The following is a 25,125-nucleotide window of genomic DNA, read 5'->3' on the forward strand; positions in this document are numbered from 1 at the left end:
TGGCGAATTCCATGTGACATGTAGAACGCGTTCGTATGAATGTTCATTTTTGGTCAACAGGAGGTGCAGTGGTTCACTTATTACTGAAGTCTCGTTTCTACCAATCGGCCTAGTACCCAGGCATTGAACCGTATCTACCTGGAAGATAGCAGCTACGTGGATAACTTACACTTGTTGCATCTGGTGTACTACTTCTTCCACCAAGTTGACGCTGCCAAGGAAATCATCAACGTGGTGGTTCTTCGTCACTGATTCCACTGCCATGGAATACTGGTCCCTGTAGTCAGCAAAAGCATTCCATTTCTTCACAAACTGTGTTGTTCATGGAGGCAGGTGGGATCAAAAATTGTCGACGGTGATAATGTGCACTTGTACGTCTGCCTTCGAACTGCTTCTCAAAAACAAAAAACACTGTGATCATGTATCTTCATCGCGGATAAGGATTCGTAGATTTTTTCCTGTCTGAATCGCAGCAAAACGACCACTAGCGAAAAAGACAAACAGTGATACGAAAAGATTCAGACCCTTAAGCAGAATATCGTTAAAACAGACTCCATAAGCCAAAGCAGCCACATCTTATAACATCAGAGTTGTACTAGGCTTCTTAGGATTCACATTCAATCGTAGCGGGTAAGTGTTGAGGTTCCACCCTGATGATCTCTTCCTGTGAATCCTATCTGATACACTACTTTTGCACCACGTACTGTAGATCTGCTTATCAATCCTTCGTCGAAATTGTGAATCATCGTATAGCTCTTCGGGAAGGGAATATTGCCCTTGTCATACAACAATCCGTACTCGACTCTAGATTCTCAGCGAATGGCAAATGCTTTCAAGGTATTGCGAACTCGTTGGTGCTCGGGCTTGGTTACTACGGCATATTTGTCAGCAAAAAGTTATCTCATTGATTCCCATTGTCCTCCACTCCACGAAGTTTAGGTGCTAGCTACCTTCAATTGTCAGTGAGCTCACACATCCTTCCGTCGAGAGTAGGGTGGCCCACACTTATATGAAAACCCAAAAAATTGAAAAAATGCCATGGCTCACCTCCTGAATTTGTTGTTTTGGACTCTCAGAAGCTACGTTCACAATTTGAGCAAAATCGATTAAGCCTAAGGGGGCGCTCAAAGTACTTGAAGTTTGTATGGGAAAACTTGTTCAAATATATGCAGAAATCTTTAGATTTCGATTTTTTGCCGCTAGGTGGCACTGTAAGCGCTTAATTATAAATCCCATTGGTATTATTGTATAACTTTTTCAACAGGCGTCGTATCACTTTACGGTATTCGACAAAGTTGTTTGGCATATAGTCACCTACAATAATACCAAAGGTTATCATTAGATGCTTACAGTGCCACCTTGCAGCAAAAATCGAAAACTTAAGATTTCTGCATACATTTGGCCACATTTCCCCACACAAACTTCGAACACTTTGAGCGCCCCCTTAGGCTTGATCGATTTTGCTAAAATTTTGAACTTAGCATCTGTGAGTCCAAAACAACCAATTCAGGAGATGCGACGGGGAATTTTTCAATTTTTTTATTCATATAAGTGTGGGCCACCCTAGTCGAGAGGCTCTCGTTCTTATTTCGACAAATTTCGGGAATCTTAGAGCTTCTGGGAGAACTACTGCGTTTCTTTAAAACAGCACAATAGTTCATTCACTCGATCTTCCACTATCTGCACTCTTTCGTTGAGCTATTCGTTTCGATGACTCCGTTCCACGTGTCCGACATGCCATGATTTCAGTGTGCTATCTTTGGCGCCATATGCAGCAATGTTGCCTGCTGGGAAGCTGGAGGATCATAGCTAAAGTTTGCCTAGTTGGATACAAATCTATAACTAATTAATGAGGCGTCCGATTTGAATGCGGGCTTCGGCAAAGTTGTAGCATATAGAGTAGCATAGGAGTACCAAGGGTCGACTAATCCAATAGGGCACTTGTGGAAATGCTACGGTCGATTGAATGAAAAACATCGTTTTCCCATACAAACTTTGACGGGCTTGTGCAGTCTCAATTTTCAACCAAATGAGCTCAAATTTTGTGAGAAGGCATATAATCTGGTTAGGAATCGAATAAGCGGTGTGGAGCAAAAACGATTTTTTGAACCACGCTAATATATATATGTCTTGCTATCAGCTATATATTGACTAAATATTTCAAAAATACGTATCAGAATATGAAGTTTGACTTAAAAACCTCTTAAATGTTGAAATGTAACATGTAACGGCAATGTTACTAGTTTCATCATATCCCTTAGCACAATTATGTCGATAATGTCGAAGGAGTGCCATCCATCAATCCGTGGTCGATTTACGATGCAGTGATCTCCAGGTGTTATGATATAGAAGGCTGTTATTACAAGTGTAGAAAGGTTGGGATTTCCATGAAAATCCTGAAACCTAACGTAAATCTGAAAATAACAATGAAGTTATAGCAATTACTAATATGAATTGGCAGGACCAAGCTTGTTCTGGCTATTCAGATATTAGTAAATTCCGAAAAAAAACGCAGAGAAATTGGGATAACCTTCAGATATTTGTTTGGGATTTTGCATGAAAATCTATCCAGACTTTTCCCCATCAGAATTTATCCTTCGGAATCTCTGTCAGATTGTATCCGGAGGTTTTTCAAAATTGTGTCTTAGTGTGTTTTACAGGTTCTCCTCTAGAGTCCGTCTTAAATTTTACCGGATACTTGCAAGACAATGATTTTATTGCCCTTTTCCGGCTATACCAGTCGGCTAGTATGTCTGAAATAGACGTAAAAACTTGAAGTATTTTTAGGCAAAGTACGTTTTTAATTGAGAGATAAATTGTCATACATGAGTTGCGTTCTCTCTAGCGCAGTTGGACGGCCGTGCGTCCGTCCGCGTTGAGCGCTCAACGCATACTGAGTTTGCACCGATCATATGGTTGGTGACGAAGTATGTGTCAGTCGAGCTTCAATATCAACATTCTAAAAACAATACGCGCACACTTGTTGTTCGTAGGCCGCGAGAGTGCGGGAGATTGGCATCTAAGAGCCGAAAGAAAGATAAAGTTGTGAAAGACGGACCCGGTTTAGGGTGGTGCTTCGAATCCAGTTTGACTTTCTATTCTGCAGAGTTGTAACTTGTTCTGTAGCTTAGTTGGTTAAATCGCAGGACTAGCGATAACGGAGTTGTGGGTTCGAATCCCACCAAAACAAATGGTAATTTTTTCACAAATTTATCTCTCAATTTACCAATTAAAAACGTACTTTTCTTAAAAATACTTCAAGTGTTTACGTCTACTTGCAAGACTTTTGAGAAAAAAACTTCCAAAGATTTTTTTTGGAGAATATCTCTTGGAGTTCCTAACGGCATTTGTCTTGAACGTTTTCGGAGTTCCTAACGGAATTTTCCTAACTTTCTTCCAGGAATACTCGCAGATTTTTTCCCCAGATGCCAAGTTTTCCTCAAGTTTCACTTCCGAATCAGCTCTAGGGGTCTCTCCAATAGTTTTTCCTGGAGTGGCTCGCAAGACCGCAGGCTCAAAGATTTGGTTCACAAACAATTTTGAAGGCTATCCAGAAACCATTCCAAGAGAAACTCCAGGAAAATCCCGGAAAGAACTGTGAGAGTTATTTTGTGAAAATGAAAAAAAAAGTTACACGAGGAACTTCAAGAGAAACCAAATGGGATTAAGGTTGTTAAATCTGGGAAATATCTGAAAAAAATCTCAGGAGGATCATTGCAACAAATCCTAAACAACTACGAGGGTTACCATGTATAAAGCTTCGAAAGAACGTCATTATTCATCCGTAATACTACCTGCAGAAAAAATCAACGGGGACATGTTATGAAATAAAATAAAAACCAGGATAAATCCTGGAAAATCCTGAGACACATCCCGTGAGGTATGCTTGAAGCAACCCCGGGGAATCTTATAATATAAAGCGAGAAAAATCTCACGAGAACCACTGCAAAATATCCATCAGAAACCTTGGCAAAAACTCATGAAAGTATTTCTGATAAGGTACACCGGGGCAAGTTGAAACGAGTGAGGCAAGATGAAACACGAAGTTTTGAAATAGATTTCAATATAATTTTAAAATTTTTCTTTCGCCAAAATATTGTTTGAATCAAAAACTATGTGTTATGGTATTCAAGTTATTTCCCATCATTGGATAAGATCATGTTTATCCGCTGTTTCATCTTGCCCCACCCGTTTCAACTTGCCCCGGTGTACCTTAGAAATTGTGGGAGGAACTCCCGAAAAAAAAAAACTACGAAAACTGCTGAGGAAACCCCTCGAAAAGCTCTGGAAGAAATCTCTGCGAGAAGCACGAAAGAATTGCTGAGAAAATCTTGGGAGGAACACCGGGAGAATTCTCGGAAAATCATCTTAGAGAATTCCGAGCAACCAAAAGTTCGGATAAAAAAGCATATTCGGTCTGAAGCTGAAGGAATACGAATAGCATGCTATTACTTACCACGACCAGACTCTACAAGTAACGTTATACATTATTAATTGGCCTTAAATCAGCACTGGGCGTGCTGTTATGTACTATTTTAGCAATTTAAATGCAAATAAACTCGTTACCAGCATTTGCAATACGTAGAATTTACATTATCGATACTCATGAGGCTGTAGACAAGTAATTATTTAGCACTATATCAGCAATATATGTTCATACAATTCCGTGCTGACCAGTATTTTGACAGTCAACCATGCGCCTTACATTCACGTGTAGTGGTGAAGTCACTACCTATAACTACTACAGCTACACATTCCATGGCAGGGTGAAATGAAAATTGAAGTTGGTCTTTTTTCTTTGCAATACTGTTTAGCATCTGTAGCTCTCCCAGGAGTTCCCCAGGAATCTTAGAATATTCCCCCAAGAACTTCTGCAGGATTCAGCCGGAAATTATTCAACGATTTCTCAGGGAATTCTACAAAGATTTCCTCGGATTTTTCTTCCAGTTATCCTTGGAAGAATCTAAAAAGTTTTCTGGGAAATCCACCTGGCAGTTCTCCGAACATTCATCCACGAGTGCTTGCGATTTTTTTTTCAGGACTTCTCCGGAAATAACTTCAGGGATTCCCTAGGAACACTTCTAGGACTTCCAAAATTTCTCCAGAAATTCCTCTCGCTGTTCTTCAGGAACTTCTTCAGCAGTTCCACGGAATTCTTTCAGGATTTTCTCACCCTTTTTTTTCTAGATATTACAAGGAAATCTGTTCTTTGGTTCCTCAGTGTACTTCCAAGCAGCTCCACAGGAACGATCTTACCAAAAAATCCTCCAAGATTTTCATTTATCTTACTTCACTGGAAATTCCTTCATATTTTAACCGGAAATGTTCTCCAGGATTTCAACGAAATTTATTTCAGGTATTTCCAGTGCATTCCACCTAGATATCCTCAAGAGGGATTTCTCGGGAATTTCAGCAGGAGTTCCTCGGAAATTCCGAAGAATATTTTGCAAATTTCTTGAAGAGTTCTTCAGGAATTTCTCCAAAAGATCCTTGGGAATTTTTTCCGGACTTTCTCTAGAGGAGTTCCTTTTAGGAGTTCTTTAAGATTTTCCCCTAAACTTTCGCAATACTTTCTGTAGGAGTTCCTTGGGAATTCCTTTAGGACTCATTCTGAAATTCCTCCAGGAGTTCCTCGAAAACTCCACCAGAAGTTCTCCGAAAATTCATGGACGAGTTTCTCTGTAATTTCTTAAAGTACTCCTCGGGAATTCTTCTAGGAGATCTCCTGATATTCGTTTAAGAGTTCCTCGGGAATTACTCCAGTAGTTCGCCGTGAATTATCCCAGGAGTTCCCGTAAATTCTTCCAGGAGTTACCCAGCAATTTCTGCAGACGGTTGTATGAAATGTCTTCAGAAAAAGTTCTGAATCAATTCCCGAGGAACTCTTTCGGAAATTCCTCCTGAAGAAACTGCTGGGCAACTTCTGGAGGAGTTTTGGAGAAACTTCTGGAGCAACTCCTGAGGAGCTCCTGGCAAAAATTACCAACAACACCTGGAGAGTATTAAAAAATCTTGCCTTTGCAGAATTTTATCGCAAATTTAGCTTGGATACGACGAGGAGCGATTTTGTTTTCCACCTATGGAGCATAGTAGTTTGTTTTAAAATAATTTACTATGTTGATGCATGTGACTTATGACAAAAATTATTAGGTTTTCATACAAAAAGCGTTACACCCCTCCTTGGAACGGGGTCGGAAATGACCGATTTTAGCGTAACGTAATTTGTGTACTGTAGTATCCCTCGATTAACTATAATAATGGTATTAACCATGTAGTACCAAAATGAGAATTTTATAGCAATAGGCTTCTTAGATGTACGCTAACGGAAGTCGGTCTCTTTCACCATCCGACGGTGGGACCGATCCGTCGGTCATTAGCTCTTCCATAATTCAACATTAGTATAACCAATTATAATAAATAAAGTGAATAGTTTAAGGACAAGCTTCTCCGAAGTCATAGCATGTATCATTAGTATGGGACACGCTTGTATGGAAAAAATAAATCCTCGCTCCAGTTGACTTTTTAGATCCCATTTAGGTCCCATATGAACCGTACAAAATTTCAGCGCAATCGGTGAAACTATAATTTAGCGCAAGCGGTTCAAAGTTTGCATAGGTTTTACTATGGGAAAAGTTGCACTTTCAAACAAAAAATCCCAGAGGTCGCCCTCTATCGCCTTAATTCAAATCGATCATTACTTCTTGTAGAAAAATCATTTATGAAACTTTCCTTCGAAGACCGCAAAACGATTGGATGCTTATGGAAAAAGTTATTGATTTATTACCGATTAGTGATCCAACGAACGGCTTTTTGTTTTGTTTTATTAGCAGCACTGCTGCTGCCGTTGTTGCTTGGGGTGGCGGGAGGCATCACCACCCCCAAAAACAGCAGCATCCAAGGCAGCAGCTACAGTGCTGCTAATAATGCAAAACAAAAAGCCGTTCGTTGGATCACTAATCGGTAATAAATCAATAACTTTTTCCATAAGCATCCAATCGTTTTGCGATCTTCGAAGGAAAGCTTCATAAATGATTTTTCTACAAGAAATGTTGATCGATTGGAATTAAGGAGACAAGGGGCGACCTCTAGGATTTTTTATCTGAAAGTGTAACTTTTCCCATAGTAAATCCTATGGAAACTTTGAACCGCTTGCGCTAAATTATAGTTTCACCGATAGCGCTGAAATTTTGCACTGTTCATATGGGACCTAAATGGAATCAAAAAAGTCGACTGGAGCGAGAATTTGATGTGTGTCCCATACTAATGTATCATGCCTAATGCCATGCCCAATGCATCATATCCTAATTCTGCGACACTGCCGGTAATCTTAGGTGTAGTCAGAGACTATTTTTTTACTGACCGTTTATCTAGTTATCGTTTTTTTTTTTTTGATGATTTGATGTTTCGCATACATGGGTTTGGTTCACTTTTTTAATTGGCCACTTCCGGCGGGACACCTGGAATCGGTTCCGAAACACTACCGGTTCAGATATGTTATTTGTGGATTTATTGACAATTATCGGAGACAAATACCAGAAACAGCTTGTTTAGCGTGACGCGTTTCGACAAGTTTCGGTCACCGGCATTTAGCTGGGTTCATCTCTTCAACTTCGTCAGTTTTATATATAAGCGGTACAGATATGGTCTGAAACTATATTCCTACTTTGTGGGGTTTTGATCACCGCCCGTTGAGTTTTATGTTTTGAAATTTGTTGATTTTTTTCGAAACATATATTCCTGCTTATAGTTCATCTGCTTATCGAAAAAGCCGCTACTTAGTGTGTCGCATGCATAGGTATGGTTCACTTTCGACGGGACACCTGAAACCGGTTCTGCAACAAAACCAATTCAGGTATGGTATATGGAATGAAAGTATTTTCCTGCTTACCGTTCATCTGGTCATTCATTCATTCATCATGCCTGGGTTTGGTTCACTTTATCAATTGGCCACTTCTGGCGGGACACCTGGAACCGGTTCCAGAACACAACCGGTTCCGATATGGTCTGAAACGATTTTCCTGCGTACCACTTAATTGGTTATCGAAAAAGCCGCTATTCGATGTGATGATGAACGCATGCATGAGTTAAGTTCACTTTTATATTTAGCCACTTCCTGTGAGACACCAGGAACCGATTCCGGAACACTACCGGTTCAGATATGGTCTGAAACTATTTTGCTGCTTACCGTTCATCAGGCTATCGAAAATGCCGCGGTTTGATGGGTCGCATGCAAGGGTTTGTGACATTTTCTTATCTGGCCTCTACCTGGAGTACCGGTTCGGAACACCTAAATGGCCATAACTCCGGAACGGTTGGACCAATCCGAACCATTTAAATAGGAAACAATGAGACCAGATTCCACATCGAATGACCCGTCGGTCATCAAAATCGGTTGAGGTTTACTGCAAAAAAGTGATGTGAGTTTTTTGTCCACATACATACACACACAGACATCACCTCAATTCTTCGAGCTGAGTTGATTGGTATATGTGACTCGACCTTCCGGGCCTTCTATCAAAAAGTCATTTTTGGAGTGAACATATAGCTTCAGTACACTAAGTGTACGAGAAAGGCAAAAACTCTATATTATATTAGGAGCGGTTGGTAGAGATGTGCTGCTTTAATGACTTCAACTTGAGAATAGATTTCCAACGTTAAATTAAATTATGCGGCTCAGTAGACCTGACCGCTTCAATGCTTGTAATGCACCTTCGATACACTGCAAGCATTTATAATGAAAAGAAAAATGATATAAATAGTCGAACAAGAATCCACAAAAGTATCTTTGATGAACATTCTACTATTGTCACACCGCTTCCAATCCTCCGACGTCCACCGATTGGATGCTGTTTAACGGCGAAATGATCGGTAATGTGCCCTGAGTAAACATAAGCGTAAATTGGTTCAGCAACATCGCGATGCTGGCGATTACTGGCTGATAATATCTTCCCCAAGCCAAATGGTGGAAATCGGAGGGGGAAGCCAAGACGACACACTCACTACCCCCATTATTCTTGAAGCCTGATGCCTGATGAGGTGGTAAATCGATGTTTGTTAATTATTCAAATTCAAAATTCAATATCTAATTGCTGACTCGGTGCAATCTCTGGACCAGAGAGACAGTGAGAGTGAGTGTTGGTATGGGACGATGGTGATAAGCAATCCAAGTGAAGCCCAAGCAATCAATACAGATTAATGGAAAGTGAGATGCCTTTGGCTGATGATTGCTTCCTGCTTTCAGGCGCCTCTGATAAATGAGATGTTGGTTGGTGGGGTGAGGGTTGAGGTGACGCTATGCCATTATCGTTGTCGAAGATGTGTAGAAAGGATACACTTGTGAGGAGGAAGTCCATTTACATTCATCAGGACATCGTTCAAATCGAAGCTCCTGGTGGTTTGAGGGTTGGGGCTTTTAATATTTTGTACGATGCCAACCGCATGAGGAAGACTTATTATTTTGCATATCGAATGCAAGGGAAAGCAATTGCATTGCAGCAACGAACGCAAGCAATAAAGACTTTTATTTGATTAACATACAGAGACGAGAACTGTGCAAACATAAACCATGCAAGATATACGACCGACCATGTGGGTCGTTGTAATTGGATATATTTACGTCGTCGTCGAGTGCAAGTCTGCAATGGTAGTACGAGGCTCCTTTTCCAAATAGGCTGAAATTACCTTGGATACGATTCAAATGGATAATTGCCACCCCAAATACCATCATTCCCGAGTATGTGACTCCCAATAATGCCCAACCTGAGTTTAGCAGATATGAATCATAAATCAAAAGGAATTTTGCTTCGTAACCGTGGCGTGTTCGATCTACGAAGCTGAAGCAATAAGGCCACTAATTTAAATTAGTGGGATTGGTGCTGCTTGCTAGCTGATCTGCCACGTTTCTACGTTTGCATATTGAAAGGAAGGAAACGCACCTTGCCAATATGTGGAAATGGTATTGGACCGATTCCGACCGTCATCCGGTCGGGATTAGACGAAACGCGAATGCATAATAATTCAAAAACCGCAGGAATCCTCCTAGTCCTTTCACTAGGACTAGGACAGGTTTCGGCTCGGCACCGCGGGTGGGAGCGAGTAATATTCGAAAATCATCATTTCAACTGCGCGCTGACGACATCAAAGCGAAATCATTATCTCGCTGGCTGTTTGCGAAGGAAAGACGCCCGACGACGGATTCCTGGATTTCGCGGTTCGTTCTTGGCGAGAACGATTCTTTTGTTGTTGCGATTTCAGCTGGGGCAAGAAGGAGGAAAAACTTTTCCTTTCTTGGAAAGCAATCTGACTGATGATTCTTTCTTTTTATTTGGTTTGAATGGTGATTTTCAACTTTTTTCGCTTTGTTCCGCTCGGGAGTGGATTTATCCGCAATTTGAAAATGATTAAAAATTAATCATAAGAATGCTTTGGGAAGTTGAACATGTGTACAATATAGGAAGGATTTTTTATAATAGTACTTGGATTTTCTCGCAGCTTTGCAACTCCTTCCATGATGTGTGCTATGCTATGCAACGAGTGAGTAACGCTGTATTGAACTTGTTCATGTTATGCACTTTTCCCGGTCATGCAAAGGCTTTCTAGACGGCTGAAAAGCCTATTGCAAGATATTGCATCCGTTATGGAGACTTTACTAGACCCAAACCAATCACCGGAATTGCTCCACTTTGTCGGAAAGTGCTGAGCTAATTCCTCACTAAACCGGCGCGTCACCGCGGTCTGCTGGTACGAAGCGCCCTTAGCTCTGTCGGGAATGTTTGACGCTGGGATAGTCGACAGACACAGAGATAGTTCTGCGTCTTGCAGATCGCGAGCCGTCAGGTAGGCAGACGTATCGCTGAACACCGTGTCGATGCTGCACATGCACCTTTAGGGTGGGATCTGGCCGCGGATACACGCAGTGCTCATTAGGCCTGTCCAGCTTTTCAAAAATGTTCTCTGATTCTCAAGTCCACCCCCATATTTTGATTGGCATCCTAAAAGAAGTAACTGGTCAAAATTTTAGCCAAATCCGTTGAAATTAAGAGGTGCATCAAATCAATTTTGTGTTTTTCGACTATTTTTGAACTTCAAAAAATCATAACTACTCTAAAACATGTCAAAACTTAATTCTTCCGGCAGAAATTGAAAGCTATACTTGTCTGCTACAACTTCTCCAAACAACGTGTGCCAATAAAATTGAAGGAAACGTGTGTAATTATCACATTTGTAATCAGAAAAACCTTAAAAAGTTGTTTTTTTGATAAATTTCGTTCTGGAACACCCTAATATACTTAATAAGTTGGATTTTTCAAAACGGCATCATATTCTCCAATGTTTTTTGGTTATTTGCTTCTTTCACACCAATGCTGTAGGAGTTGAGCAAAAATTACTAAAATTCGTGAAAGTCAAATGTGGCCTAAAAACTAGCTTTTTAGAGGCAATCACGTTGTGGCGCGAAATTGTACTGAACGTAGTAGCTTTGCTTCCTAGTAGTTTGCCTTGGCTACCCCCTACCACGGGTGATAACAAACTAGCGCGATGACAGGTGTTGGTTATCATATCAGTGCTGATGCGATGCCACTTTTTGCGCGCCAAAGCGTGATTGCACCCGAAAAGCTTGTTTTTAGGCCACATTTTGCTTTCACGAATTTTAGTAATTTTTGCTCAACTCCTACAGCATTGGTGTGAAAGAAGCAAATAACCAAAAAACATTGGAAAATATGATGCCGTTTTGAAAAATCCAACTTATTACGTATATTAGGGTATTCCAGAACAAAATCTATCAAAAAATCAATTTTTTAAGGTTTTTCTGATTACAAATGTGATAATTACACATGTTTCCTTCAATTTTATTGGCACACGTTGTTCGGAGAAGTTGTAGTAAACAAGTATAGCTTTCAATTTCTGCCAAAAGAATTAAGTTTTGACATGTTTTAGTGTAGTTATGATTTTTTGAAGTTCAAAAATAGTCGAAAAACACAAAATTGATTTGATGCACCTCTTAATTTTAATGGATTTGGCTGAAATTTTGACCAGTTACTTCTTTTAGGATGCCAATCATAATATGGGGGTGGACTTGAGAATCAGTGAACATTTTTGAAAAGCTGGACAGGCCTAGTGCTCATACACTCCCGTTCAAAAGTTTGGGGTCACCCCCTCAAAAACATGTCATATTTTTAGGCCCATATCTCCGCCAATTTGCGTCCGATTTCAAAACCCTAGGTTTCATTCAAAAGATAATAAGTCAAAGAAACTTTGAACATGATTTAAAAGAAACTTTTTCAAAAAGTTTTGTATGTAAACTTAACCCAAAGTTGCCAAATTTTCTAAAAAATGAATATAAACTTACGGCAGTGTCGCTGGAAGTTGGGTCGACCAAATTTTAAGATGAGAGCGGTAATATGACCCATTTTCTATTAGCTTTCAACTGCTTTTTACAGAACTTAGCTTAAAAATCTAGAAAAAAAGTTATTAAGTAAATTAATCCTTGATGTCATCGACCAAAAGTTTGGGGTCACCCCTCAAAATGCTGTATCGGCCAAAAGTTTGGGGTCACTATCGTAAAACATGGAAAAGTGATTTGTTGATATCTTTGTCATCTTTCATTCAATTTTAATTCTTCTTGGCTTATTTGAAACAAAATGAATGATACTTACTGCATAGACATTGAACCACACATATTTGTTGAAATTTACATACTAAAACATAACGTAAAGTTGCCTCATTTTTTGAAGCGTGGTAAAATGTGCCAACTTTACATAACATTTTTATATACAAAAATCGTTAAATACGTTAAGTTGAAGACATCAAACGAAAATTTAGTTAATTATCTTTGAAATGAGCCAAAAATAATTAAAATTGAACTATAGATGACGAAGATATCACCAAATCACTTTTCCATGTTTTACGAAAGTGACCCCAAACTTTTGGCCGATACATTATATTGAGGGGTGACCCCAAACTTTTGGTCGATGATATCAACGATTAATTTACTTAATAACTTTTTTTCTAGATTTTTTAGCTAAGTTCTGTAAAACGCAGTTGAAAGCTAATAGAAAATGGGTCATATTACCGCTCTCATCTTAAAATTTCATCGACCCAACTTCCAGCGACACTGCCGTAAGTTTATATTCATTTTTTGGAAAATTTGGCAACTTTGAGTTAAGTTTACATACAAATTTTTTTGAAAAAGTTTCTTTTAAATCATGTTCAAAGTTTCTTTGACTTATTATCTTTTGAATGAAACCTAGGGTTTTGAAATCGGACGCAAATTGGCGGAGATATGGGCCTAAACAAATGACATGTTTTTGAGGGGGTGACCCCAAACTTTTGAACGGGAGTGTATGTAGCGTAGAATATAGGCCGCGGTCCGACAGAGTTTGGTGTACGACAAGTAGCGGTTGAACAGTAGATCGCAAAATGGAACACTGAGCGATGTGAAGCATACCAGGCATTGCTCACGTCCTTCGAGGAGCGATTCCGCGGATGATGATGCTGCGTCCACGGCTTGGCAATGGAAATGACAGGGCCCACCAGGCCCAACGTGTCAGCTCCCAAACAAGCCCGAGAGTGGTCACCGACTAGCTGTCGGAGAGGTTGTCAAATGGTTGAATTGCACGATCAGCCTCGGGGTTTTCCGCCAGCACTTTCGATCAATTCGAAGCCTATTTCCGCAGTTGGAGTCCTGCGGATTCCAGCATGTCACTGGTTTGGCGGCGTACTTGCAGAGCGATTTGAAGATCCTTTGCACCGCTGATTAACTCGTCGGCCTTGGCCACGGGAATGCCTCCACTTCGGCGAGCTAAGCGATGGTACGAGTGGCAAGATACGATGCGCAAGAGGTCCCGTGCGTCACCGTCTGTAGTTTAAACGTTGAGATGGGATCCGATGGCTGTTCTCGCCAGAAAATTTGCTGCAGTGGTTGATTTTCACGGTGAACTTCAATTGGGTGGTACATTTTGGCGACAAGAACCCGCCTGGCTCTACGGCCTCTAGGGTTCAAAGCTTCTCTAGGATGGATTCCAGGTTACGTTGAGTGAGGTCAGCGTGACAGACAGGAGAAGAGAGTACAGTTGAACCGTACCAGGAATATTCGCCGAGGAATATTCTACCACCTTTTGGATATTCGTGAACCAGTTCGATTCCCAATAGCAGATCAATGGGACCAAAAACGTAGAACGTACGGTCGGCTAGAGGCACGTTTGAGATAATCTTCCACGAAGAAACGATGAAGGGAGTTCGGCGATTAGCTTGGAAAGGACCAGGAATTCCAGTTTACTAAAAAAATCGCGTGTTTAGAGTGAATTTTGGAGACAACGGACTGGACTTCTAAACAGGTCCTTCATCCAAAGTGCCACGGTGAAGAGGAGAACAATACCTACCGAGGTGCGATGTGCTGGAACACTCACTCCCCCGGACGGAGTGGCCGAACCGCTGGGGGTTTCCTGAGGAGGCGTGGGCTGGGCTGAACTGCAGTGTCGACTGGAAGTCGACTTACTAGGGTTGTGTGCTTGGTGCAACAACGAGTGGTACCGCTCATGACAATGAATGGTGACAGGTGTGTTTAGAGTCGCAATTCCAAACGACGTGGGCAGATTTGCAACAATTCCTACAGAGATGCATCAACTAACAATCACTCATTTAACAGGCACCATTATGACGAATGAATTCAGCATGATGTTGAATAACATTTGAATTATTTTCACGTACAACCTATGTTCGGGTTTTGTTCACACAAATTTGGAGAAGTTATAAAGCATCATGTTGTGCACCAACTTATTTTTTTGTTTTTGAAAGCGTTTTACAAATGTACAAGAAAGTTGTTATTAAGCTTTGGCTTTGACAGAAAATAAATAATATGCAAAAATGTTGAACTCTCACGAGAGTAATTATTTGCTCTCATGTTGAGAACACCTATTATGAAATAAGAATTACATATAAAATTACCTAAATTCGGATTAGAACTCGAGACCTGTCGATTGCCAACCGCATGCCTTCCTATCTGCGCCATCCTAGAGATGGTGAGATGCAGCACCCAAAGCAAAACATAATCTTCCCAAGACTCAATAATGATCACTCCTGAACTTGTGTTCAGCAGTGGTGAATTAGCACAGCACGTGGTAATCAACTGAACAACGCCTTATACTTCAACCGCTGTTCAACTCAAAACACGTGTTTTCCATTCTGATTTCGCTTTCAGTATTTTTATCGCACGGTGAGAAAACTTGTATCGAATGCGGCCAAAAAGTGTTATTGAAGATATTGTATCCAGACGAACTAATTGCGATATGAATATGTTTTTATTTTTATTAATAAATATCGATTTTAAAAATATATGACAATATGTGATGCGGTATGGTCTTGGACATGGTGCATTCACAGCATCTGTTCAGGTAATCAACTCATGCTCAGTCGAAGATCCGTTAAGAATTTTTTTTTATTTATGCTTTTGTCATGGTATCCTGATATTATTTTCAATAAATAGTGCATAAGGATGTTTAGGGATACTTGAAATGTGTCGATTTCTGAATGCTGTTTGGTTATCTAGGTGACTGTGGGAACAATATTCAGTAAACACGACAGCACTGAAATGTCAAATGCATCGATCCAAGCGTCTCGTACAATCGAACTGCTGCGGAAGATTAAAAAAATAAATAATAATCAAGGTACAAGATATCTTGTTACAGACTAATAATAATAAATAAATGCCTCATTTTTACGTTGATTACGTCTCTTGGCACTCAATGTTAAACTACATAATTCTAATCCGTTTTACTTTATGTGATTCGTTTAAAATTTTGGTTCATTGATAACTTGGTTGTCTAAACAGTTTTAGCCATGATTTATCCCATAATCCGAACAAAGTTCCTAGTCAAACTATGACGGGCTGAAGGCGTTTATTTGACATGTGAAAAGCACATTGTTCAGAAGCATATGCTTATCGATACATCAGCTTAATAAGATGCAGATGCATGTTTTGTTAAACTTCTTTGTTAAGGAATCAATGCTTGTTGAATAAATTTATTGTTAATCGTTTGAAAAGTGTTTTAATTTATCATTGTTGATACCGATGAGGAAAGTCGAACATTGACTACTTTCTCAATTGAAAAATCATTTAAACAGTAATGTGTAGAGCATAATTTTAGTTCAGCTATCATTACCATTATTAAGCAACAATTCAGCAAGCTTGCTTGTTTGTGACTTGCAATTGTTAGTTGGGTGTTTTTGAGACGCTCTCGACGATAACCAACAACCATTTCTTAGAAGGACGGACACTGAAACAGTAGTGCTTCTCCGAACAAGCGATTGGCGGATTTAGTCAAGAGTTGGTGGTAGTAGCGGTATTGGCAACCGTCTGTAACGTTTTGACGTTTTTTTTACTTTTGAGGCAAAATAGTTTTTGCTTGAATTTTGTACATTGAACTTGACTTAGAACTTTATGTTAATCAATGACATCGTAGTAATTGAATTCAAAATAGTATAGAGAAACGCTTTGACGTTTTTTTCTGTTTTTAAGTAAAATAATATTTAGGATTCATTTTATTTAATGATATTTTCTAGTAAATAGTGATGTAAAGTAAATTAGATTTTGTTCCAAACTCAATTTGACTTTGCTCATGGCTGATTTGAACTATAACTCAGAACGAGTCGATATAAGGTTTGTGTCTCGGAAAACCATATGCCATAAAAGACGAAGTGAGTACAGCAATGGCTCCTGATTATATGTATCTCATAAAAACCATCTTGACGAACCTAGAGTGGCACAAGAAATATGAATTCGTCATTCGAAATTCTTCGTTGGCGCAATTAGGAAGACAAAGGGGGATTATTTAGTGTAGGCTTTTTTAAGAAATTAAGACTTAAGCTCGGTCTTTTCGTTCGCTACTAGGCTGGAGAGTAGAAGTGATCGCGGTTTACAAGTTCGTTAGTTTGAAGTGAGATTGCTATTTCAAAGTGAATTTATGCCTTTCCTGTAACGTACCGAAGTTAAGTTGTACGTGTTTAATCGGGCTAATAGACCGTGGTTCGCGAAGTCTTCTACTTCGATAGTGAATTGTACAGAAAAAGCGCTTAGGCGCTTTTTTATTGTACGGGCTGGACAGTGGAAAGTGACGACAAGCGGAGTCGTATTGGGGTTTTTTGTGGCTTCAGGCGCCGAAGTTACATCGTCCGTGGAGAGCTGGGGTATCCGCCAAGTCCCGCCTTCCAAGGCAGACAAACGGAGTGAAGTGTACACACCAAAAATCGATCAAGGATTTCAGCAAAATGGTTTACTGAACAATCATCAGCAAATGCCATTTTACTGAAAAAATCAGCAGTTTGGGTTTGTTAGCTGAAAATCAGTAAACTAGTCGAGTGTACTGAATTTTCAGCAATCTCGTCCGTCGTCAGCCACATCGGTCACTTGTCAAAAGAAAAAAAAAATGTTGACGTTGTGCATCCCACCGGAATCACGAATTCTACTATTTTTTGTGCGTTTAAAAGCTTTTAGTGCGTTTTTCATTTAAAGTTAAGTGGAAAATCTCTTGACATGAGAAAGTAAGTATTGAAACTTTGAAATACAGGGGATGGCCAAAATGTTTGGGATAGGCAACTTTTTTTCTCCCACAAAAAAAATCAACATGCTGTAACTTTTCATAGAGTGCATCAAAAAATCTCAAATTTTGACTGTTTGTCAACCTATTATATGTGCATCATTGGTACAAATTTGGGCTCGATTGAATAATTTTTCGCGAAGTTAGAACCGTTCGGATAAAACACTATTTTTTAGACAACTCATTTTTGAGCTGTCATATCTCGGAAACCAGTGAACCGAATTGAATGATTTTTTTAACGTCTATCAACAATATATTGATACTTAATACGACGTTATAAAATGTTATATTTTCTCACGGCGAATTAAGTTATACCGGGTTGAAATTTTTACCCATATAGAGGAAAACAAGTCAAATTTAAAATACCACACAAAAATTATTAAATGTGTTCTTCCTTCAATCTAAATAGGCTCTAATATATCTGATTAAAGATAATTTGAGAACAGAAGTGAAAATCTTTGGATATCAACACTAAAATTTATTGACATTGATGTGAAAATATTACATTTTTTCGAGAAAAATCCAAAAAGTGTCAATCCATGATAACTTTTTTCAATGTTTTAAAAGTACCTATGTTTTAATAGTTTGTGAAGCATTTACATATTGTTAGTGTACGTTCAAAATTTCATTCAATTCGGTTCACTGGTTTCCGAGATATGACAGCTCAAAAATGAGTTGTCTGAAAAATAGTGTTTTACCTGAACGGTTCTAACTTTGCGAAAGATTTATCAATCGAGCCCAAATTTGTACCAATGATGCACATATAATAGGTTGACAAACAGTCAAAATTTGAGATTTTTTGATGCGCTCTATAAAAAGTTATAGCATTTTGAACTTTTTTGCGAGAGAAAAAAAGTTGCCTATCCCAAACATTTTGGCCATCCCCTGTAGTTCTTGACATTATTGTTAAAAACAATGTTTTCTTTGTACGCCAGGTCAGACTCCAGGAGAGAACGATCCAACGATGTCCAAAGGCTGCCCGTATCAGTATTCAAGATGATATTTTCAGGTGTCTGCTATTCAACTGTGCAATCATGTATAAATGTCATGCTATTTGAGAAAAGATACAGTCTGTGTTTTGTGACCCGTGCCATTAAATATTTTGTCAGCATACATGGACTAATATTGAAGTAAGCTGAAATAAAACTAATCAATTCAAAATAATAAACACATTTTATTTAGTTTTGTTGTTTTATGAGTATTTCAATAATAATTTTCAGTATTTTGCTTCGATTTGCTGAAACTTTTCAGTAATACGGTGGCAAACACCGCCGCGGTCGAATTCACTGAAATTTCAGCACAAAGTACGGATCGTTCAGCAAACCCCTATCAACAACATTGACAACCGAAATTGCTGAAATTTTCAGTAGATATTTTTACTGAATTGATAGCTGAAATTACAGCTCGGCAAAATTCAGCAAAACTTTGCTGATTTTCAGCGGAAAAAAATTGGTGTGTAGTTCGCCATCAAGTCGAACGAAAAACTCCGACGGTCGCCAAAAAACCGTCGTTAGATCCACCCCACGCTACAACCCCCGGTGGAGAGGAACCAAGAGCACGGTGGCCGCACGTAGTCAAGCGTCGTGCGCAGGATCGGACCCAATCCGAAGGTAAGGGGATTTCTTTTTTATTTATTTATTTATTTATCTTCGACATAATAAAAATATCGCACAGACAAAATTAACTTATCTACTAATTCTTAACTTAAAAACATTCTTCGAAATTCCAAAGTCAAACATTGAGGCTACTTCATTGAAGCGTGTACAACAAACGTCTAGAGGGTTGTTCATTCCGTATGTAGTGCGGTGAAACGAACGGCGAAAAAAATCTGGCTGACGAGTTTCTCGGGACGGGGCATTGAATCGAAGCTTCTCAAGTATGTCTGCACAGTCGACGTGGCCCGACAGGACATCAAACACAAACATTCGCTGTAGAAATGCACGTCTGCTTGACAATGTTTGAAGATCCATTAGCATGCATCGATTTTCATAGGGCGGCAGGTTCATCCTATCTCTCCAGTTTAGCGACCTTAGAGCGTACCGAACAAAATGTTTTTGAACCCGTTCAATTCGATTAACCTGAACTTCATGGTATGGGGCCCATACTTGTACGCAATATTCCAAAACACTGCGCACAAACGAACAATACAGTGCCTTTAGACAGTATACGTCATAAAACACCTTGGAGTTACGTTTTACAAACCCCAGCATAGAGAATGCTTTGGCAGTCACAGCAGCGATGTGTTCTGAAAACCGTAGTTTGCAGTCGATGATTATCCCCAAATCCTTCACAGTAGTCACACGGTTCAGGGTTGTTGTTGCCATCATATAATCATACGTCGTCGGAGTGCGCATACGTCCAAAAGAAATCACGCAACACTTCTTGATGTTGACTTCCATTCCATTCAAGTTGCACCATTTTAACAGCGCATCGATATCCGATTGAAGTACGCAACAGTCAACTAAAGAGGCGATTATACGAAAAATCTTCAGGTCATCAGCATACAGGGATTTCGGAGATTTAAGCACCAAACAAAGGTCGTTGATGAACATAACAAACAGCAGAGGTCCCAGGATACTTCCTTGTGGTACACCAGAGTTTACCCTGAATGGTGTGGAACATACATCTCCAATTTTGACAAACGACATGCGCCCAGAAAGGTACGATAGGATCCATTGTGTCAACCAATCAGGAAGTCCGATTCTTTTGAATTTTTCTACTGCAAGGACGTGCGGTACCTTATCAAAGGCTTTAGCAAAATCAACATACACAGCGTCGATTTGCTGCCCTTTCTCCATCTTATCAACAAGGGTTGAGACGTAACTTACCAGATTGGTTGTAGTCGATCGCTTTTTCATAAAACCGTGTTGATCAACGGAAATGATACTCTTGACGGACTGGTAAAGTACATCGTGCACTAAACGTTCGAAAATCTTCGGTAAGCAGCTGAGAATGGAGATCCCACGATAGTTCTCAATATCGTTGCGTGAGCCAGATTTATGGATTGGTGAAATAGATGCCAATTTCCAAGCCGTGGGGAAACATTTTTCGTTGATCGATCGGTTGAACAAAATTGTCGCAGGAGAAGCGAGTGAACTCGCACAATGTTGAACTAGAAACGGAGGCAGTTGATCGGGGCCAGGTCCTTTCGAGACATCAATGGATTGTAGCTTCAGCTGGACATCTTGGGTAGAAAAAGTCATCCGAGGTACATTCACGTCGTGTTCCGGGATACTGCTCAAGTACGTTTCAGACAAAGGTGGTGAGTTGTTACTTAACACGCTTTGAAAGAAAGACGAGAACATATTCGCAGACTCCAACGGTGAACTGGCAGTCGTTCCACGAAAACGCATGTTGGGCGGTATACCCTTTGTCGATTTACGGTCGTTTATGTAGCTCCAGAAGGATTTGGGATCAGTTTTGACGTTATCTTCGATGCGATGAATGTAGTCACGAAAGCATCTTGCGTTCAATGAGTTGTATTGGGCCTCTATATTCCGCATTTCAGCATTTCGTGCTTCACTCCTGCACTTGAAGAAACGTTTCCTAGCTCTGCGAAGACGATTTCGAAGGTTACGAAGTTCCGCGTTCCACCACGGTTGACTTTTGGAAAATTTCCGTGTACGTTTCCTTATCGGTACACACGCTTGAATAATTTCGAATAGTATGTCGTAAAAACGTACAACCGCCTCGTCTACTGTGTCTGTATTCATTAATTGATTCCATTCAACTTCCAGAAACCGTTCGTTCAATGCATTAAGATCGCATCGATAAAAATCAAAACGCGCAAACTCTTCTTCAATTAGATTATTCTCAACATCCAGCTTCAACACGATTGGTTTGTGGTGCACGTCCACAGTCAGCAACGGCATAGGCGATTCAAATATATCAGCGCAAGCTGCGGTGTTGGTGAAGACCAAATCGAGAAGATTTCCATTGTGGTTTACAAAATGATTCTGCTGCTGTAATCCAGTTCATTTCATCACGTGCGGCCGAAGCTCTCAAGGTGGAAGCCGTACGGCGGGTACGTTGGTCCCTGAACCCGAAGTGAAGGTCAAAACCCGGGAAGCGCGACGATCCGTCGCAGCGAAGCTCTTGAGAAACGAAATCGGAAGCCTTCCGTCCAGCCAACACTTCCTCCGCAACGGTAAATCGGCCATACTACCCGAGCTCGGACGTCCATCACTGCGCACCATACCAGCAGCGACAGCGGTAAAGCCAATCGCCGCCATTGCCGCCGAGGACATCAGTGGCCATCGGGGCAACCGCCTATCGCCGGCAAAAGCCGGGAACTCGACAGTGCCAAGATCGTCGAGGAGCATCGAGTCGTCGCTTCAAGAAAACCTGCGCAGGTACGTGGAAACTTTTTTACTCATGGTCATGATAGTTTCCCAAAGTGTTTTCCACCCGTTTTATTAAATTTAGTATAAAGTCTGACCCAAATGAGTTTGCTCCCTAATAAATAAATTGATTTGTTGAATTTTGAAGACCTGAGAGTCAATTGATTCCGTTTTGGGCAGTTCAAAGAGAATTCACCCGCTACGTTACTCCCTTTAGATTCCGTTTTTCGTTTCCGTTTTGGTAGATTGACATTTCAGGCTTCCACTCTTCATTTCGGTAAGTGTTCTAGATCGAGCGAGCTTAAGTCGGGGAGTTGATCAAAAAGGGTTCGGGCGATTACATTGGGCAGTATCGGCGCATCATCCAGGTTCGTTAAGTTGGAAAATCGTTTTTATTTATAACCGTACACGAGTCCCCAGAGGAAAAAAGTCTCAAGTCAGTCGGGCAAAGAATAAAAAGGCAGGTGGTCTCCCTGCAGGAGTGGCGTTAAAGCCATCTTGTTTGACAAAATCCTCGTGGCCATTTTGGTTGGTTACACGTCTTTGTGTCAGACGTTTTCTGTGACCCAGAAAATCTTGACCGATGCACCCTGCGAACGATGTTGAATTTCGGAGGTAACTATCTGCAATATACATACCCGTTGGTATAGAAACTCGATGCATTCATCGTATTTCACTGACAAGGCGTCTCCGTTGTCGAGCTTTCAAGGTCAGCCTGGACCTTCACATGATCGTGATACAATTGGTCTAACAAGTTCAAGCAAACGGGCACTTCGGATAAATCGCATAGAAACTTACTTACTTACTTTCAGTCCTGGGCACCCACGGTGGTGCGAAGGGTCGACTTGATAGATCTCCATCCTGGACGATTGCCAGCCATCGCCTTGACTTTATTTGTTTATTTCATGATTATGGCAGGTGAAATTTCTGTAGACTTGCTTGATTTCGTTGTTGAGGCTGCACCGCCATGAGCCTCTGGGTCTGCCTCTGCTGTGATGTCCTGCTGGGTTCCAGTCTTTTTTTTTCTAGTTCGTTTATTTATGGCCCAATCGAACTGGGTTCCAGTCTAACGTTTGCTTGCCGATTTCGTTTCCGGCCCTGCGTAGAGTGTGGCCGACCCACCTCCACTTTCGCTCTCGAATTCCTGTCGCTATCGGCTTTCGTTGACATCGGCGATGAAGCTCCACGATGTAGATCCAATTTCGTGAGGCCACCATATACCGCAGGCATCCATTGCAGCCGTTGAGTGTTCTCCACTGATACACACCAGGTTTCACTGACTGGCGTATAGCGGCACAGAGTTCACGTTCGAATTGCAAATTCGGAATTTAGTGCGTCGACTAATCTGGTTGATTTTCCATACATTTCTATAACTCGCAAAAGCAGCCCTCGTCTTCTTGATCCGTGCACCTGCACCTATGTCGATCTTGGTGCCGCCATTTGGCTACCAAGATATTGGAAGCTTTTAACATTCTACACTGGTTGCCCAGCTACCGTAAAGCTGGAAGGGTTGACCGTACTTACATCCAACGATTTTTTATTGTTGACGTTGATGGTAAAACCTGCCACTAAGGAGCGATTGGCAAGATCATCGAGCTTGCTCTGCATATCAGAGCACCGTTGAGCTAGGAGAGGCTCTTGGAATTCATTGATTTGTCCAAAAATATACGGAGTGAGACAATATGGTCCACACAGGATCGTCCGGCTTGGAAACGTGTTAATAAAAAAATATATTTTTAAGGTCAATTTTGACGTAGGACTACGTCTCTGTTTTCTATACCCGGTGTCATTTCAAAATTTACGAAACCAAGAGCGTTACGTTTGAGTGAAAGATTTTAAACGCTCACAGTATCTTTCCCACTGTACGAAATGATGAACAAATCCCGTTATTTGAGAGATGAAACTCCCGCGTTTAATTTGTAATATTCGGTAAACCTAATAATCATTGATAAATAGTTGAAAAGTTGTTTTAAAGTCAGACATTGAAATCGCTGAAATCTATAAATATGGGTAGCGGACAAATTTTCTCGTTCAGTCTACCAACGCTCTCTGATTGGTGCGCATCGTGAGGGCAACTACGATGCAGGAAGGAATGCGAACATGCGAGAGCTGTTCGTCAGTTCCATTTCGACCACCGTCGAGGTGACACCTCGAGCTGGGCAGCGGCACATCGACTCAGCGACGACACTCGGCTATCGTACTGATAGCACCAGGAATCTCATTCACGGCAGCAAGCGGCGGGCCAGTTTTCGATGGCGTCTAGAGTTGAGCGCGGAGAAAACCAACACGAATTGCGTGGCATTGTAAATTCATCAAAATCGTCCATTATTCAAACGGTCCTTTTCAGGACCATCGAAAATGATTTCTCAAGAGTTAATTGGATGAATTTCCACACTCGATCGAGAAAGGTGTAGTGCAAAGCAAGGACAGAGCGTCGTTTCTCAGCAAGAGTGAAGCCGGTCATTAAGGCCAAAGTCAGTCGAGCACCCGAAAATAATCTGTGATTAACCGCCGATTTGAAATTTCAAGAGTGAATCTGCTTGAAAAATGAACTAGCCACCACTACATAAGCGAAGATAAAAGACTACTGTTCCTTTTGCGGGAAAAGTATTGCTATTCGCATTTGAAAATAATCATAATAGCAAATACCGATGTTTGAGTATTTGAGTAATGATTAAAACATATTATAAAATACCAAGTATTTTGACAAATGATCTAAATGTCATATGTTACCAAAAACTCACTTTACAATAAAATAAGTTGAAATGATCAAACGTGAACAAATTCAAAATCCTGATAAAGCTAATGTATTTGAATCAACTCACACCATCGAGCAACATGATATCAGCAGATAAACTAGAAAAATATCAGTAGTGCAAATTCCGATTATAACTTACTCTTTTGAGCTTCAGCTATCTACTAGAGGGTGAAAAAATAGCAGCCATAACTTACGCAATTACAATGCGAAGCTTATGCAATATATGAAACTGATGGCATATTTGTATTCAATGAGCTGATGAAATAACAAAATATTCAAAACTAATTCCTTGTAGTTATAACCATCTTCCCTAAGAATATGCGTTCCAGATCACTTCTATTACGATTTAGGATACAAGGTCCATTCGACCACAAGCGCACCCTAGTCGTAGAAGAAATGAACTCCAACGTTATGAACGCAGCGTAATATGCTACAG

This window comes from Aedes albopictus, chromosome 1 (assembly GCF_035046485.1).
Source record: "Aedes albopictus strain Foshan chromosome 1, AalbF5, whole genome shotgun sequence".
Taxonomy (NCBI): Eukaryota; Metazoa; Arthropoda; class Insecta; order Diptera; family Culicidae; genus Aedes; species Aedes albopictus.